The 19,492-nt window shown below is 43.0% G+C and overlaps 1 protein-coding gene across 1 annotated transcript in view; it reads left to right on the top strand.

Annotated features, from left to right (window-relative positions):
• Positions 1-283: 283 nt before the first annotated feature.
• LOC109869443 (prickle-like protein 2) overlaps positions 284-19,492 on the top strand; it is a 62,032-nt gene continuing 42,823 nt past the window's right edge. The window contains exon 1 of the mRNA XM_020459609.2: positions 284-765. The gene's annotated coding sequence lies outside the window, so the exon portion shown is untranslated. The remainder of the gene's footprint in view (positions 766-19,492) is intronic.

Genomic DNA, 19,492 nt, shown 5'->3' with positions numbered 1-19,492 from the left:
AGGTTCTCTCAGACTTTCCCCTTCCTTGTCTCTGCTTGTTTTATCCTCCTCTCCTTCCCTCCTTGTTTCATCCCCTTCTCCTCATGATAGCAGTGGTGGAGCCTCGGCCCTGGTTAGTACCCTTGTGATTTTAATCATAGGCAGTTCGCCGTGTTGTGATTGGCTCAGAGACGATGACTCACTCTCTAACAGGCTGGAGAGATGATGAGAAGAGGAGGGGGGGGGGGGGGTAGAGGTGGGAGTAGCTTTCTATCAGTCTATCTCTCAGTGAGAGCCTGCTTGCCTAACTCTCATTAGTGCTCACAGAAAGTTCATAACACACATGCCATGCATGTGAAGGAAGCCAACACAACCTGAATGTGCTGATCTGTTGTAGTATTCTTCTCCCTTTACCTCTGAGCAGCCTTGAGGAGAGACACCACGCCTGGAGGAGAAATAAAGAGAGAAAGAGAGAGAATAACAGAGTGAGGGAGGGAGACTTGAGCTGGTGACAGAGCTTGCAGGCTCCAGTCGTGCCTCTCATCTGTCTGCTGCTGCTGCTGCGTTGCAGTCAGAGTCAGAGCCAGGGGCTGAGCTGAGCTGGTGTTTTTCTCAGTGTTCTACAGGCAGACAGAGCAGTGAGCTGTAAGCTGTGAACAGTACTGTACCTCTGCCACACCACTGCCATGACAACACTGTGAGTGAAAAGAGAGAGTTCCTCCTGTCCACCACCTCTCTAAAGCTACAGCTGCGGAACCCTGCAGCCACAGACAGATAATTACAGAGGTGAGTCTGTCTGCTGCTTTTCTGTAGTCTGTAGTCAGAGAGAGAGGGCGAGAGAGATTTCAATTTGCAGTAGTGAACTGTTTTGGCAATAAAACATATGTATCCACTGAATTGAGGGAGAGAACGAAAGAAAGAGAGGGAAATAATTGTATGGTGTGTTTTGGTTCACAGCTTAACGTGCTCGTAAAACTTCATGAATTGATCTTTGGTATTGTTTTCATTCGTCTTGGGTGAGAGAATGTGACGTCTTAGTTTCTTGGTGTGTTAGATGACTCAGAAAGATGTAACACTGAAGTGTTTATAATAAGACTGAACAGGTTTAATGTTGATGATATTACCAAAGGAAAGTGTGGAAAGTTTTGTGAGTCTGATACCATTTTTAGGGTGTATCCATTATGAACTGCCACAGACAATGGGTGTGTGTGTGGATGCTATGTTTATGTTTATGTTTGTGTCTCTCTGTCTGTGTATCCTGTTTACTTTTTGAATGGCAAGTTCTGCATCGAGCTATATCCCTCTTACAACCTGTGTGTGTGTGTGTGTGTGTGTGTGTGTGTGTGTGTGTGTGTGTGTGTGTGTGTGTGTGTGTGTGTGTGTGTGTGTGTGTGTGTGTGTGTGTGTGTGTGTGTGTGTGTGTGTGTGTGTGTGTGTGCGTGCACGTGCCCTTGTGTGTGCTCGTGCCTGTGTTTGTGCGTTCCAGTGAGAGAGAAAGAAAGAGGCAGTGAGAAAGAGAGAGAGGGAGAGAGAGAGTGGGTGGATGAACACAGCAGCAGCAACATTACTGTTATCTGACTTAGCTCAGGAGTAATGAAACATGAACACACAAGTGTCTTTTCAGCTGCTCTGATTTAAACCACCGACCAGCTGACAGAATGCAAATATCCACATAGCTAGGCTATTGTACCTTACAGCTGTCCAGCCAGCCTGTCAACTGTATAACTCAATATCTGTATAGCTGTCCCTCTGGTTCTCAGGGTGACTAGATCATCTCCTCTGTACTGTATGAAGGCTGATCCATCCCTATGGACTGAGCTGTGTGGGCAGGGGTGGAGCATGGAGAGCTGTACTGCAGTAATCTTGCCCGTGACACAGTTGATAACTGCCTCCTATTTCCGCTTTCTAAGCCATATAAATGGTTTTCTAAGCCAGCATGGGGAAAGGGTTCAGTGGTGATGTCTAATGTGTTAGCACTAACCACTTGTAGATGCTTCTGGGGGGTTTCTGTTGCAGATTTTTCTGTTAGGTAATGTCTATTGCTATTGTCAGTCTCTGACTGTTTTGGAGTTTGTTTTTAATAGACCATCAATTCAGTGTGAAATTCCTCCATTTTAGTGTGTGAAGACATCGATTGAGGCCATTTCTGTTTCTTACGTCAGTTACTGTAGAAGCATAGAGGAATAGACTGAGAGGAAATGGTGGAGAATGTTGTTTCCTTCATTCATGTAGAACAAGGACAACTGCAGATTTCAGAGAAAAGGCAGCTTCTGGATAATACACTGGGAATGCCACAGCCTCTGCCACAGCCTCTGCCACAGCCTCTGCCACAGCCTCTGCCAAGCCTCTGCCAAGCCTCTGCCACTCCTGTCTGTCTATCTGAGAGATGTTGAGAGATGCAGAGAGATGCGTAAGCTCCCTACTGACCCTTTCACACCCCTTTATCCCCCCTCCTTCCACCCCTCCATCTCTCTCCCACTGTAATTGAAGTGTCGTCTCTCCACTTTCACAGAATCGACCCCCCCCCCTCTTCCGAACCCCTCCGCTTCTCCCCCCAGCTCTGTCGCCACAGAAACGGCTGATTCTGGAAGGGTGGTGGGTGGAAAAAGACACAGAGATCCTGAATGCTCTGCCTCCTGCAGCATTGTACTGTAGTTATCTGCATCTGTAGTGCCTATTGGCTATGGCTCGGATGGGTTAGTGAATGGTGCTGGCAACACCACAGTTGTGGGTTCAATTCCTGCTTGAGTCACTGTTGGTTACTGAATCTGTGTGCTCACTGTTCTGTGCTTTGAATGAAAGGGGCTGCTCAATGACCATGTTGTGGCTAATGTAACACTGGAGGGTTACACACCTGACAGAGGATACTTTGTGTGTGTGTTCTCAGAGGTATCACTGAGCTGATTAATAATGTAATGTAGCATGACAAGACAGTTATTAATGGCTGTGGCTCGACCTTGCACTCCTGCAGTCGATAGGATGCCTAGTGAATGATGGAGAGATATGGATCGAGTTACAGGAGAGACCACAAACCAGATGTTGAGAAGCCATGCCATGCTAATGTGTTCATGATGTGATGTAATGGAACATGCTTGCCCCCTCAGATTGTAAAGGACCGCACACATGCCAATGAACACTGTAAGAGGCAGGTCTCTGGTAGGACCTACAGCACAGGCATGTCAATCAAACAGAATCATTTCTGTTTGTCCCCTCCTACACACACATTTTTCTGAGTGTTCTGTGTTTGTTTTCTTCTTGTCAAGTTTTCCATTCCTACAGTACAATATACAAAAATATTATTAATTCTATGCAACCTTCACTGTGTGTTTTTGCCATATACAGTTGAAGTCGGAAGTTAACATACACTTAGGTTGGAGTCATTAAAACTCGTTTTTCAACCACTCCACAAACAAACTATAGTTTGGCATATCGGTGAGGACATCTACTTGTGCATGACACAAGTAATTTTTCCAACAATTGTTTACAGACAGATTATTTCACTTATAATTCACTGTATTACAATTCCAGTGGGTCAGAAGTTTACATACACTAAGTTGACTGTGCCTTTAAACAGCATGGAAAATTCCAGAAAATTATGTCATGGTTTTAGAAGCATCTGATAGGCTAATTGACATCATTTGAGTCTATTGGAGGTGTACCTGTGGATGTATTTCAAGGCCTACCTTCAAACTCAGTGCCTCTTTGCTTGACATCATGGGAAAATCAAAAGAAATCAGCCAAGACCTCAGAAAAAAATTGTGTACTTCCACAAGTCTGGTTCATCCTTGGGAGCAATTTCCAAACACCTGAATGTACCACGTTCATTTGTACAAACAACAGTACGCAAGTATAAACACCATGGGACCACGCAGCCATCATACTGCTCAAGAAGGAGGCGCATTCTGTCTCCTAGAGATGAACGTACTTTGGTGTAAAAAGTGCAAATCAATCCCAGAACAACAGCAAAGGACCTTGTCAAGATGCTGGAGGAAACAGGTACAAAGTATCTATATCCACAGTAAAACTAGTCCTATATCGACATAACCTGAAAGGCCGCTCAGCAAGGAAGAAGCCACTGCTCCAAAAAAAAAAAAAAAAAAGCCAGACTACAGTTTGCAAATGCACATGGGGACAAAGATCGTACTTTCTGGAGAAATGTCCTCTGGTCTGATGAAACAAAAATAGAACTGTTTGGCCATAATGACCATCGTTATGTTTGGAGAAAAAAGAGGGAAGCTTGCAAGCCGAAGAACACCGTGAAGCACGGGGGTGGCAGCATCATGTTGTGGGGGTGCTTTGGTGCAGGAGGGACTGGTGTACTTCACAGAATAGATGGCTTCATGAGGATGGAAAATTATGTGGATTCAAGCAACATCTCAAGACATCAGTCAGAAAGTTAAAGCTTGGTCGCAAATGGGTCTTCCATATAGACATTGATCCCAAGCATACTTCCAAAGTTGTGGCAAAATGGCTTAAGGACAACAAAGTCAAGATATTGGAGTGGCCATCACAAAGCCCTGACCTCAATCCCATAGAACATTTGTGGGCAGAACTGAAAAAGCGCGTGCGAGCAAAGAGGCTTACAAACCTGATTCATTTACACCAGCTCTGCCAGGAGGAATGGGCCAAAATTCACCCAACTTATTGTAGGAAGCTTGTGGAAGGCTACCCAAAACTTTTGACTCAAGTTAAACAATTTAAAGGCATTTCTACCAAATACCAATTGAGTGTATGTAAACTTCTGACCCACTGGGATTGTGATGAAAGAAATAAAAGCTGAAATAAGTCATTCTCTCTACTAATATTCTGACATTTCACTTTCTTAAAATAAAGTGGTGGTCCTAACTGACCTAAGACATGAACTTTTTACTAGGATTAAATTTCAGGAATTGTGAAAAACTGAGTTTAAATGTACTTGGCTAAAGTGTATGTAAACTTCTGACTTCAACTGTAGGTCCTTCAGATGTTTTTTAAAATCATATTACTTCACAAGTCAGTTAAGAACAAATTCTTATTTACAGTGATGGCCCACCGAAAGGCAAAAGGCCTCCTCTAGGGACGGGGGCTGGGATACATTTAAAAATATAAGAAAATTGAATAAAAATATAGGACTAAATATATCACGGCAAGAGAGACAACACAACATTACATAAAGAGAGACCTAAGACAACAACTCATCATGGTAGCAACACAACATGACAAAAACATGGTAGTAGAACAAAACATTTTTGGGCACAGACAACAACACAAAGAGCAAGAAGGTAGAGACAACAATACATCACGCAAAGCATCCAACTGTCCAGTTTGAGTACACTCAGAAAAAAAGGTGCTATCTAGAACCTAAAATTGTTATTTGGCTGTCCCCATAGGAGAACCAATTGAAGAACCATTTTTGGTTCCAGGTACAACCTTATTGGGTTCCATGTAGAACCCTTTCCCCATAGGGTTCTACATGGAACCCAAAAGAGTTCTACCTGGTTCTCCTATTGGGAAGCCGAAGAACCCTTTTGGAACCATTTTTTCTAAGAACGTTTGAAATATATTGTGATATTGATTAATCACAATTTAAAAATGAACATCCATCAAACTCCAGGTGCAGGGTCCATGGAATAACAAGGATGCCAGCACACTGTCTCATACAGAACTAATATCTATGTGAGAGTGGGTATTCATCTTTTTATGAAGATGAATCACAGGGCATTAAAATTCACTCAGTTAATCAGGCCTATGGTCCATGTCACACTGCTGCTAGTGCTGACAGTGACTCATCCCTATGGCTATAGGTCAGTATAAACCCTTTTTAAACTAACGTCACGAAAAAGGTCTCTGGAACAAGTTTGGGGCCCCATGGAAACCTCTGCTCACGGAAAGCTGTCACTGTCACAGAACCACAACACAGTTAGTCCCACACAGGACCCCATGAGACCGCCCTTAGTGAATGCCCGATTAAATTAGGATGGGAATTATGCTTAGGCAGGAAGTACTGTGGGTGATCCAGGTTCATCTAGGTTGTTTTTCTCCCTGGAAATGATCTTTTGGATCACTGCCTGCTGTGTGATGTATTACGTCATTGATCCCCCAATGTGTAATTTCCTTTTATACCCGTCCAGAAATATTATTAGAAGTATACACTATGGGGACTGGAGTCTTTCTATTCAATAAGAAATATTATTAGAAGTATACACTATGGGGACTGGAGTCTTTCTATTCAATAAGAAATATTATTAGAAGTATACACTATGGGGACTGGAGTCTTTCTATTCAATAAGAAATATTATTAGAAGTATACACTATGGGGACTGGAGTCTTTCTATTCAATAAGAAATATTATTAGAAGTATACACTATGGGGACTGGAGTCTTTCTATTCAATAAGAAATATTATTAGAAGTATACACTATGGGGACTGGAGTCTTTCTATTCAATAAGACTTCAGTATGAAAGGTTCAAAGCTTCGAGTCCTACGATACATTACTTGGGTAAGAACATGTCTAATCGCTAAAGAAAACTAGTACAATGCATGTGTATGTACTTACATATAGGCTGACACTCTTGCATGGGCATTTCCAGTTGCTATGGTGTAATGCCTACCCAAAGTTTAGTTGGGGCTATTCAATTCTATTTCTGTGATTCCGATAACAATAGGAATCGAAGAATAGAGAGGATGTGGGCTGCAGTGGTGCAGTCATTACCGTCAGCTGTGTGACGCAGAACCCGCCCAAGACTCCAGACTCACACAGCATACTGCAGACACATCAAAAGTTACAGTCACAGCAGTGAGCAGAGTCATCTGAGAGAATCGCTCAACACAGGTGGAGGGAGGAAAACACAGGTGCCACTGCTTCATAATCCCTTTAGGGTGTTACGATAAGAAGAATATCCCATGATGAAGATGAAGATAGAATAAGAGGATATTGCTCCTGCGTAATGTTTTCCTCACATTCCTATTACCTTAGGTTTCTCACTTTCTAAATTCTCTCTCTATTCATGTCATTAGAACTGCAGTGGAAGCAGATATCTCTTACGACTATGCTATTAACCCCATTGGAAGCCTTAGAGTGCAGAGCTATGTCCTGATCAGTCACCCAGTCATGGTTTGAGGACACTTGCCCCTCCAGTGTAGCTGAGGGGATATGTGTGGAATTGTGGGCCTCAGGTGGAAATCAGCTGCTCTTTCCTTAAAGTACAACCCTTTGGAGCTCATTTGTTCAGTTATAGAAAGTGGGTGTGTGCAAGCATGTGTGTGTATGTGCCCTTCAGCTCATTCAGTGTGTCATGTGACTTCTGGTACACGTTCCTGCCGAGTAGTCAGCTGACTGTAGTGGCAGCTCCCTGTTGTGCACTAGCACGTCCTGTACCCATGGATACACAACATCCCCCAAGAGAGGAGAAGAGAGAGAGAGAGAGATGGGAGAGAGTAGGAGGATGTCACAGTAGCACCTTCCTGAACAATCCCAACAGTCTTGATGGCCAGGTAAGACCTGATAGGACCTCATCTCTCTCTGTCTGCCCAGTTGGCTAGGGTTAGGGTTAGGGTGACACTGTCATTGTGGGGGGAAGCAAGTCTGACCAACCCAAACTGTAGCAGACAAAATTTAAGATTTTCAGGGATGAGAACAAGTACGAAGAGAGTGTTTATGAAGAGGAAATGAGAGCAAGAGAGAAAGAGAGAGAGGGAGAGATTGATAAAGAGAGAACGAGTGGGAGGGAGTCAGTGTTTCCAAGGTACCCCACTGGTGATTAATGAGGGTGTGATAGAGGTTATTCTCGTTCCTCACCCCCCCATCCTTCCATCCCTCTCCCTTTACTTTCTCCCTTGGTTTTCTCCTCCCTCTCTCTGCCAAAACAGCCCAGGCCTGGCAGAGGCGTTCCTCAAACAGGGTAATGCAGTGTGGAAGACTGATCCATCCTGACTGGGTAATTGATTGAAGTGAAACGAAGAGGGGGAGGACATTAGCTGCGACACTCTACACTCATGTAGAGGGATGCATCCCTCACTTAGCTGATCAGATTAATGATTATGGAGTGGGCTTCGGTTATTGACTTTGCATTCTCAACTATCCCCAGCTGGCATATAGATTGATTTGCTCAATAAGTTTGGACCTTTCATTTTAATTGAATTGTTCTAATGATAAATTGGGCAGTTTTAAAATATTTGGTCTGAAGAATATTAATATGGCTGAGTCGTGGGGTTTAAACTGTGTGATCTGTGGAAAGAACTACTGCTGCGAATCGTAACTTTACCGAATGGACTTTACCGAATGGACTCACTTTACCTTTAGTGTTTCAGTTAAGGTTTGGACCTGGGTAGTTCTTTATAGATGGCCCTTGTACTCTAGATCAGTGGTTCCCAACCTTTTCCAGTCTGGGGACCCCCAAATCACTGTCAAAAGCTTTTGAGAACCACCAGTAGATTATATATTTTTTTATCAAATATCTTGTATAATAAAAAATGAAAAAATATAAATTTACATACGTTTTCAGACCGTTTACTCAGTACTTTGTTGAAGCAACTTTGGCAGCGATTACAGTCTCAAGTCTTCTTGGGTATGACGCCACAAGCTAGGCACAGCGGTATTTGCGGAGTTTCTCACATTTTTCTCTGCAGATCCTCTCAAACTATGTCAGGTTGGATGGGGAGTGTTGTTGCACAGCTATTTTCAGGTCTCTCCAGAGGTGTTCGATCAGGTTCAAGTCCGGGCTCTGGTTGGGCCACTCAAGGACATTCAGAGACTTGTCCTGAAGCCACTCCTGCATTGTCTTGTCTGTGTGCTTAGGGTCGTTGTCTTGTTGGTATGTGAACCTTTGCCCCAGTCTGAGGTCCTGAGCGCTCTGGAGCAGGTTTTCTTCAAGGATCTCTCTGTACTTTGCTCTGTTAATCTTTCCCTCAATCCTGACTAGTCTCCCAGTCCCTGCCAGTGGAAAAACATCCCAACAGCATGACACTACCATCACCATGCTTGACCGTAAGAATGGTGCCAGGTTTCCTCCAGATGAGACGCTTGGCATTCTGGACAAAGAGTTCAATCTTGGTTTCATCAGACTAGAGCATCTTGTTTCTCATGGTCTGAGAGTCCTTTAGGTGCTGTCATGTGCCTTTTACTGAGGAGTGGTTTCCATCTAGCCACTCTACCATAAAGGCCTGATTGGTGGAGTGCTGCAGGTGCTCCCATCTCAACAGAGGAACTCTGTAGCTCTGTCAGAGTGACCATTGGGTTCTTGGTCACCTCCCTGACCAAGGCCCTTCTCAGTTTGGCTTGGTGGCCAGCTCTAGGAAGAGTCTTGGTGGTTCCAAACTTCTTCCATTTAAGAATGTTGGAGGCCACTGTGTTCTTGGGGACCTTCATTGCTGCAGACATTTTTTGGTAACCTTCCTGTGCCTCGACACGATCCTGTCTCGGAGCTGTATGGACAATTCATTTGACCTCATGGCTTGGTTTTTGCTCTGATATGCACTGTCAACTGTGACCTTATATAGACAGGTGTGTGCCTTTCCAAATAATGTCCAATCAATTGAATTTACCACAGGTGGACTCCAATCAAGTTGTAGAAACATCTCAAGGATGATCAATGGAAACAGGATTTGCCTGAGCTAAAATCTCATAGCAAAGGGTCTGAATTCTTATTTAAATAAGGTATTTCTGTTCTTTGTGGAAGAAGGGAAGGGGTCTGAATACTTTCCGAATGCACTGTAATTTTGAAGCAGAGTGATGTTTGGGGGGAAGACGAATTTCTTTTGTCTGGGGCGAAATGTTGAATGCTGTGTCTTCAACGAGTTGTCATGAAAATCCCGCAGGCTTTGGTGGAGTGTCTGAGATGGCTGCCTCTGCCTTCAGCTCCCTGCTGTCTGCTGATGACTAATTCCCTCTCCACACACACTCGATATTAAAACGCTTAAATTGGCTTCAGCAAGCCCATTATTAACACACTCATTAGTACTGATTGAATGCTCAAGAGCCATCGTACCATCGTTTTACCACGCCTGCTCCTCCATCCTCCTCGTCTATCTGTCTAGCAGATTCGTAATCTTCACACAGAGGTTCTGAGTCATTTTGGTCCTTCTGAGGTGTCATTGAGCTTAGTTTCAGGGTGTCTCGGTGCTAACCTCATAGCTCTGGCCAATTAGTCCCATCTGGACCTGCTCTTCCTGCCATCTGGTCCTCTTTTCGCTCTAAATGGCCAATCACCTCGTGAGTTCTGGTTTCAAAATGGCTCCGGTGTAACATTCCTGGCTAGAGGGAGGTGTGATGAAGGATGAATGAAAGGGCAACATAGAGCTTTACAGGGTAGATATAGTTATGGCTTTTCAATTGATGAAGTCCCTTTCACTTTATGCTACTACACACAATATGATTTTCCAATCTGTCACAGTATAAAGTGCTGACCATCTTAGGAGGGAGATTTACTTAGAGAACGATACAGACTTCATGTTACCATTTGACATTTACATTTTAGTCCTTTAGCAGACGCTCTTATCCAGAGCATACATACAACCACAACATTTCATTTCATTTTTTTGGAACACTTCACGTGTAGTTTCATGTTATCACATGTTGCTTTACATGTTGTCACATATTATCACATTAACTTCAATTAAGATCACATGTGATTACATGAAAACATGTGTTTTTGGAACACTTCACATGTGAAATTCATGTGGCTTTTCCATAAGCCTGATTCCTCAACTCAAAAGTTGCCTACCGCCAAACTCAGTTTGGAAAGGGAGACAGAAGAAGGGGATAACCAAGCTAAGGTGGATATCATGTCGGTGTATGCCAGAGAGGATGGTGATAAAGGTGATTGATGATAATGTGTGTGTGTGTAGGCCTACCTAACCAGGGGTACTGAGAGGAAATGCAGGTCGTGATTCTGCTACTGGTGCTGTACTGGTGGTGACGATGGTGATGGTTGTGATGTTGGTTTGGCCTCTCCTGTCAATCAATCAATCACATGTATTTTATAAAGCCCTTTTTACATCAGCAGTTGTCACAAAGTGCTTACACAGATACCCAGCCTGACTGCTCTATGCAGATGAGTGTGAGGAGAGCAGCCTGTATGAGAACTATCTGTGTGGCTGCCATGGCCGAGGCCTGGGGGTCTCTCCACTGAGGGACAGAACTGAGACTACTAATGGCATTACTATTGTCTCTCTGAAATACCATAACCCTATTCAACACCCATAGATTCAAACAGACAGAGGCACACACATGGGCAATAAAACAGACAAGCATGTATGCATGCCAGTGGAGGCTGCTGAGGGAAAACGGTTCATAATAATGGCTGGAACAGAGCGATTGAAATGGAATCAAACACTGTGTTTGATGTATTTAATACCATTCCACCTATTCCACTCCAGCCATTACCATGAGCAAGTCCTCCCCAATTAAGGTGCCACAAACCTCCTGTGATGCACGCACACACACACACACACACACTAGCCAAACTCATAAGGCTGGCCTCGGTGTCATAGTCTAACATTAATATTTACAACTGTGAATACTGAATGGAGCCAAGTGGATGGTGTACTGATTGTCAAAATGGAAGGGGATTTTTCTGCTCTGCAATGATTGACTGTGACATCCATGTAAATCACCACGGCTGTATGAAACTGACTATACTGTTAAGAGGCTGATTTACATAGAAAATTCTTACACACTCCCCAAATCCCAAATCTAAATTCTTCTTCTACAGATGGCAGATCTGCATTTTAAATCTTTCGTTTTCTTGAGTTCTCTGTTTGGAATTCCTTTAGAGGCTAGATCCAGTCGACCAGAAAGATGTGGGTTTCTGCTAATAATTTCTCTTATCACCTAAATGGGTTTGATGAGATGAGGGAGCGCAGTGCAGCGAAGCTGCTAGCTATTACAACTCCTCTGTAAAAACCGCAAGCATGCACACACACACACACACACAAACAAAAGCATGCACACACATATGCGAGCGCACATGCTCATACACACACACACACACACACACACACACACACCCCCCCCCCCCACACACACACACACACACACTCACAGACACTCACACTCCAAATCAACAGAGCTGCTATGGTGCTGTACCACCTGCCTCTCATTAACCCCCTCATCAAGCAGAATAATATCACTGCTAATCCAATTGTCTCAGCCCACAACCTTCCTACAGCATTCCTACAGCATTCCTACAGCATTCCTACAGCCTTACACAGCATTCCTACAGTGTTACCACAGCTTTCCTACAGCCTTCCTACAGCATTCCTACAGTGTTCCTACAGGCTTCTTACAGGCTTCCTGCAGCCTTCACACTGCATTCATACAGCATTCATACAGTGTTCCCACAGCAGGAATGGGCTGGATTGGGTTTTCCCCTCTTGCCCCGCATTCGGGAAGTCAAATGAAAAGTAAAGCACTCCTGGCTTACACATACATTTATTTATCTCTTGCTATTTTGCCATGTTTCTTGATTTTTCTTTCTCCCTATTGCATCTCTCTCCCTCTCTATCTTCTGTGAGTGGAGAGGAAGTGGAGGTCAGAACGTGGTGAGCAGAACCCGGCTGGGTGTCTGGATCTGATTAGAAAAAGCACTTTCTGTGTGTGTGTCCCCTGCTTACCTCATGGGAGGCTCTCTAACCGTTAATCGAATAGGGGGAACTACTGAAAGAGGCATCAAATCGCTCTCTCTTCCCTACTAGGTTCTTGATTCGTATTTATTTTATTTTTCTCTCCCTCCCCACTAGCATCCCAAACCTCCCTTTCCTAAGTCTTCCTGGTTGTTTTGATCCACTGGCATAGGGCTGCTGTTTTGATTAGTTGATGAGGTGCGGTCAACCCGGTCATAGAGGGAATTGTAATGTGAGGAGTGCTGGGAGTTATTTTACCCCTGTAGTCCTCACTGCGACTGTCAGGTAAATTAATTTGAGGCTGTGGCTAATGATTTCCCCCCCAGCCCTGTAAATGCAGTGTGTGTGTGTGTGTGTGTGTGTGTGTGTGTGTGTGTGTGTGTGTGTGTGTGTGTGTGTGTGTGTGTGTGTGTGTGTGTGTGTGTGTGTGTGTGTGTGTGTGTGTGTGTTCACACAGTGTTAACTCATGCATAGTCAGAAAGCACCCAGACTCTGAAGAAATCACTGTAGAAATACTAAGCACCTCGTAGACTTTTTACAAGCTCTGCTATAATGAAACTCCTTAACATGACATATACTGAGCTCATATGGTATATAGGCTTCTCCTAGTTGTTGTAAAACTACATTCATTGTTAAAAGACCAGAGACTCCTTATTAAGAAGCCAATCAGAGGTTATTGAACCTTAACCCTGAAAGAGTGTGACTGAAGCACTATTGGACACTTTTAAACAATGTCCTCAAACAGTTGGTTGACTTGGTCATGCCTTTAATTGCTAAGGAAACAGGATTAAGCATGTACAATCACCAATGGTCTGTCCTTAGAATTACCATATCCTGCTAGTACCACATTTGTCCTAGGTTATCTTGCAAGGGAATAGAAGGTTCAAGTATTCATCCCCCTTGGCGTTTTTCCTATTTTGTTGCATTACAACCTGTAATTTAAATGGATTTTTATTGGATTTCATGTAATGGACATACACAAAATAGTCCAAATTGGTAAAGTGAAATGAAAAAAAAAAAGTTGATTTAAAAAATGAAAAAAATACAATAAAACTGAAAGTGGTGTGTGCATATGTATTCACCCCCTTTGTTATGAAGCCCCTAAATAAGATCTCGTGCAACCAATTACCTTCAGAAGTCACATAATTAGTTAAATAAAGTCCACCTGTGTTCAAACTAAGTGTCATATGATCTCAGTATATATTCACCTGTTCTGAAAGGCCCCAGAGTCTGCAACCTCTAAGCAAGGGGCACCACCAAGCAAGCGGCACCATGAAGACCAAGAAGCTCTCCAAACAGGTCAGGGACAAAGTTGTGGAGAAGTACAGATCAGGGTTGGGTCATAAACTTTGAACATCCCACGGAGCACCGTTAAATCACTTTAAGCCGTACGCTCCATAGAGCTGGGCTTTACGGAAGAGTGGCCAGAAAAAAAGCCATTGCTTAAAGAAGAAAATAAGCATTCACATTTGGTGTTTGCCAAAAGGCAAGTGGGAGACTCCCCAAACATATGGAAGAAGGTACTCTGGTCAGTTTAAAATTGGCCATCAAGGAAAACGCTATGTCTGGCGCAAACTAAACACCGCTCATCATCCCGAGAACACCATCCCACAGTGAAGCATGGTGGGTATGTTTTTTCATCGGCAGGGACTGGGAAACGATAAATGACACTAAATACAGGGAAATTTTGGAGGGAAGCCTGTTTCCGTCTTCCAGAGATTTGAGACTTGGACAGAGGTTCACCTTCCAGCAGGACAAACCCTAAGCATACTGCTAAAGCAACACTTGAGTGGTTTAAGGGGAAACATTTAAATGTCTTGGAATGGCCTAGTCAAATCCCAGACCTCAATCCAATTGAGAATCTGTAGTATGACTTAAAAATTGCTGTACACCAGCGGAACCCATCCAACTTGGAAAAATGCCAAGGGGGGTGAATACTTTTGCAAGCCACTGTAAATACTTTAGTCTGAGACTGACATCATTGAAGTAATTTGTGGTGACAAGGGGCACGAGGAGCGTTGTACAAAACAAGGTCATCAAAGATTGGATTGTCTCTAACCAATCAGAGTATCAAAGCCAATGACACATTTTCAAACACATTTTTTTACTCATGTGTGTTCTGGCTCTGGACCAACCCATTGGTTTCTGGACCAATCAGATGGCCTCTAATGTGATCGCATTTGGTGAAGGGTTGGGGAGGTATTCAGATCCAGACTCATTGCGGAGAAGAAACAAACGTCCGTGGGCGTGGCGTAGCGTTTGGCCCTAAACAAGGAGTCTGGGTCGTTCCATCAATTCGGTTTTCTGAGAGGTAAACATATTTTTTTCTTATGGATTTCACCAAATGTTATTATTTTATTAATTCTGTCATAAAGAGTTTATGTTCAACTTCATGAGAAAAAAACTTGAGGTTAAATTAAAAAGAATGTCTACAGTAAGTGCCTATTAAGTACCAAATAAAGTTAAGTTAAAAATAAAGTAACAGGATTGACCGTAACAGGGTTGATGATTTCATCTTAAATCAGCCATTAATCCCCTTGTGACAGGAGGAATGGAAGCTTGTTGTGTGCAACAGGGAGTGGAAAATGAATGCATGCTTAACTTTGGGGCTCCCGAGTGGCGCAGGGGTCTAAGGTACTGCATCTCAGTGCTGGAGGCATCACTATAGACCCTGGTTCAATTCCAGGCTGAATCACATCCTGCCATGATTGGTAGTCCCATAGGGCGGTGCACAAATGGCCCAGCGTCGTTAGAGTTTGGCCGGGGTAAGTAAAATTCACAATAATTATTTTTCTTCTACATTTATAGCCTGTCTATCTATACGTAATAGGGTTGACGTGTTACGCTCGACCTGCCCACAAAAACACCGGAAAATGGCCAAAAAGCTGCTTTTACACTATGATTTGACTATTAGATGTTCAATGTTTCTTTGTAAGAGGGTGCATGGAGGGACATGTCAAAATGGTGCATTTTTGCACTTTAGCAAGTCTTTATTAATATAAAATTCAGATTTATTGAATTCTCCATGTGGTCTATATTAAAGGCCACTTAATTGACTTTAACAAGCTTTACAATTCAATATTGGTGCACAATTTCTACTTTAAATATCAAAGGGACGCAAAAGGCACTCTTTTCATGGAACGACCTTACTATGTTAGAAACAGGAGGTCCATTTGGACTAATAAAGAACAAAATTAAGACTTGTTATTTCTTCCATTAGTTTGTTGAAATGCTAATTGTAACAGTATTTACAGTAGCAAATAAGTTGTCCTTAGAATGACCACATGCCTACAAGAGACAATTTGTCCGAAGGCCCATTTGGAGTAAAAGAGCAACACCCACATTGTGGAAGAAATGGTGTTACAGTAATTCAGTTGTAGCTCAGTGTAGCCATGTCTTGAACCTTAACCTGTCATTGGATACTAATATACTAGTTAAAACTAAAATGTTCTCCTGGTTCTCCTTTATGTGCTTCTCTCTGCTGGTTGTTAATGTGATGGTCCCCCCTACCATAGTGGTGATGTCATCCAGGCTGAGTTTACTCCCCACATGGCTGTATGCCTCCCAGGCCCCACAAAAACAGAAACACGTTGCTAATAGCTACCAGATCCACCTCATTAGTTAATTGTGTGTTGTGTAAAGGTCTTAATCTGTATACTGTAACTAACAGCCCACTGACATTTACACTAATGCCAACAGATAACCTCTGAAAATATTCACACTGTTACATTGTTGTGTTGGACATTCATAGTTACGCTGTTGTCGTATTCAAAGAGCGTCACTATGGTCTTTGATATGAAAATCCCACAGTAGTATGATTACTACAGGGGATCAGTGAAAAAAAGCTATATTAAATGCTAACAATGTCTATATGTAATCCCCTCTGCTTCTATCCCTGGTAGACTAAATATGTATTCTCACAATCAAATAAAATGTATAACATCAAGCACCACATAGTAGGCTGTTCAGTGAACAAAAAACTATGGCAACACCAGGAATGGTATTTTGATACGATATGTTACATAAACACCTTCTTGTTCTACTTCAAGGGGCTTTGTGAGTTAGACTTGATCTATGGAGACTTGATCTCTTGATCTTGTTTCATTGTCTGCCTTCTTTTTAAATGGTTGACTGTCAATGTCAAATTGGAACTCTTTGTGAGTACTATAAAGAAATGGGCGTGAGTCATTACACAGCCATTGTTCATGACATGGCTACACAATGGAGCTAGTTTTCAATAAAAGCTGCAACAATGGGACAGGGTTTTAAATGAATCATGCCTTGAATGAGTGTTCCTTCTATTGTTGGGATTGGTACCAAGCTCAAACTGCTCCAATGGAGTCCCTATCCATAAAGACTTTCCCTACAAAAGACTTTCCCAGGCAGATGGCGTATTTTAACCTCCTGCCTTTTACATGGTCATGCTTATCTGAAAGATATCTTTCTCAAAGCAATTATTCCCAGGTGAAAGGCATTTTATACTCTACATAGACTTTCATTCTTGTGTCAAACATGAGCTAATGGAAATATATCATCTTGATAAAGATAGTTGTGACATTGTAAATGCAGTTACAGTATGTATGTGGTACAAAAATTATTCAAACGGAACACACACACACACACACACACACACACACACACACACACACACACACACACACACACACACACACACACACACACACACACACACCTCCATACATGCTTAGTCCACATAACACTCATCTCCAGATTGAACACAACCAAAGACTCAATTGAATAACACTGCACATGCGTAGAGTGAAGTAAATGCTTCCCATATGGTTGAGTTCACGCATTGGCCGGCCCCTCTGTGCTGGTAAAAAAAATATATATATATATATATATTTGGATTTATGACGTTATTTATTTCCGGAAGGAAAATGCTGAGAGTGCTTGCAACTGTTCAATCCAAAGTGTCATCAATCAAACAACAAATCAGAAAAATATATGAGTTATCGCTGCTTCTGAGAACAATCAAAGACATTAATCAATGAGAAAAAAATGTGATTGTTGAAAGTCGAAGGTAAAGATGGGATGTTATTTTTACAACTTAGTGAGGAGGTTCCTTTGGGTGTGAAACTGACTGACCAGGCACTTTCTCAACAATGTACTAGCAGAATAGCAGCTTCATAGTCTTGCAGAACTGTCAAGGTTTTCCAGATGATTTAGAACACTGGCATTTGGAGCTTTTTGAAAATTGCAACACTACTAACATGCCAGCAGGGCCTAAAGACTAGATGTAACATATTAAATTCAAATCAAATCAAAAATTATTTGTCACATGCGCCGAATACAACCGGTGTAGACCTTGCAGTGAAATGCTTACCGTAGTTTTAAGAAAAATAAGTGTTCAGTCAAAATAAATAAGGAAAACATAAAATTAAAATAACATAACAAGTAATTAAAGAGCAGCAGTAAATGACAATAGAGAGGCTATATACAGGGGGTGCCGTAACAGAGTCAATGTGCGGGGGCACAGGTTAGTTGAGGTAATTGAGGTAATATTTACATGTAGGTAGAGTTAAAGTGACTACGCATTGATAATAAACAGAGAGTAGCAGAAGTGTAAAAGAGGGGGTGGGGGGGCAATGCAAATAGTCTGGGTAGTCATTTGATTAGCTATTCAGGAGTCTTATGGCTTGGGGTAGAAGCTGTTAAGAAGCCTATTGGACCTAGACATGGAGTTCCGGTACTGCTTGCCGTGCGATAGCAGAGAGAACACTCTATGACTAGGGTGGCTGGAGTCTTTGACAATTTTTAAGGCCTTCCTCTGACACTGCCAGGTATAGAGGTCCTGGATGGCAGGAAGCTTGGCCCCAGTGATGTACTGGGCCTTACACACTACCCTCTGTAGTGCCTTGCGGTCGGAGTCCAAGCAGTTACCATACCAGGCAGTAATGTAATGCTCTCGATGGTGCAGCTGTAGAACTTTTTGAGGATCTGAGGACTCATGCCAAATTATTTTCAGTCTCCTGAGGTGGAATAGGCTTTGTCGTGCCCTCTTCACGACTGTCTTGGTATGTTTGGATCACGATAGTTTTTGGTGATGTAGACACCAAGGAACTTGAAGCTCTCAACCTGCTCCACTACAGCCCCGTCGATGAGAATGGGGGCGTGCTCGTTCCTCCTTTTCCTGTAGTCCACAATCATCTCTTTTGTCTTGATCACGCTGAGGGAGAGGTTGTTATCCTGGCACCACACGGCCAGGTCCCTGACCTCCTCCCTATAGGCTGTCTCTACATTGTCTGTGATCAGGCCTACAACTGTTGTGTGATCTGCAAACATAATGATGGGTTTGGAGTCGTGCCTGGCCATGCAGTCATGGGTGAACAGAGAGTACAGGAGGGGACTAAGGATCAGCGTGGCAGATGTGTTGTTACCTACCCTTAGCACCTGGGGGAGGCCCGACAGGAAGTCCAGGGTTCAGTTGCAGAGGGAGGTGTTTAGTCCCAGGGTCCTTAGCTTAGTGATGAGTTTTGAGGACACTCTGGTGTTGAACACTGAGCTGTAGTCAATCAATAGCATTCTCACATAGGTGTTCCTTTTGTCCAGGTGGGAAAGGGCAGTGTGGAGTGCAATAGAGGCTGCATCATCTGTGGATCTGTTGGGGCAGTATGCAAATTGGAGTCGGTGTAGGGTTTCTGGGATAATGCTGTTGATGTGAACCATGACCAGCCTTTCAAAGCACTTCATGGCTACAGACGTGAGTGCTACGGGTCTGTAGTCATTTATCAAATCAAATCAAAGTTTATTTGTCATGTGCGCCGAATACAACAGGTGTAGACCTTACAGTGAAATGCTTACTTACAGGCTCTAACCAATAGTGTGGAGGGAAAAAGTGTGTGAGTGTGTGTGACGGGGGGGGGGGATAAGTAAAGAAATAAAACAACAG

This window comes from Oncorhynchus kisutch, linkage group LG24 (assembly GCF_002021735.2).
Source record: "Oncorhynchus kisutch isolate 150728-3 linkage group LG24, Okis_V2, whole genome shotgun sequence".
NCBI lineage: Eukaryota > Metazoa > Chordata > Actinopteri > Salmoniformes > Salmonidae > Oncorhynchus > Oncorhynchus kisutch.
Note: the sequence above shows the minus strand (reverse complement) of the source record. Positions and strands in the feature narration are given on the sequence as shown.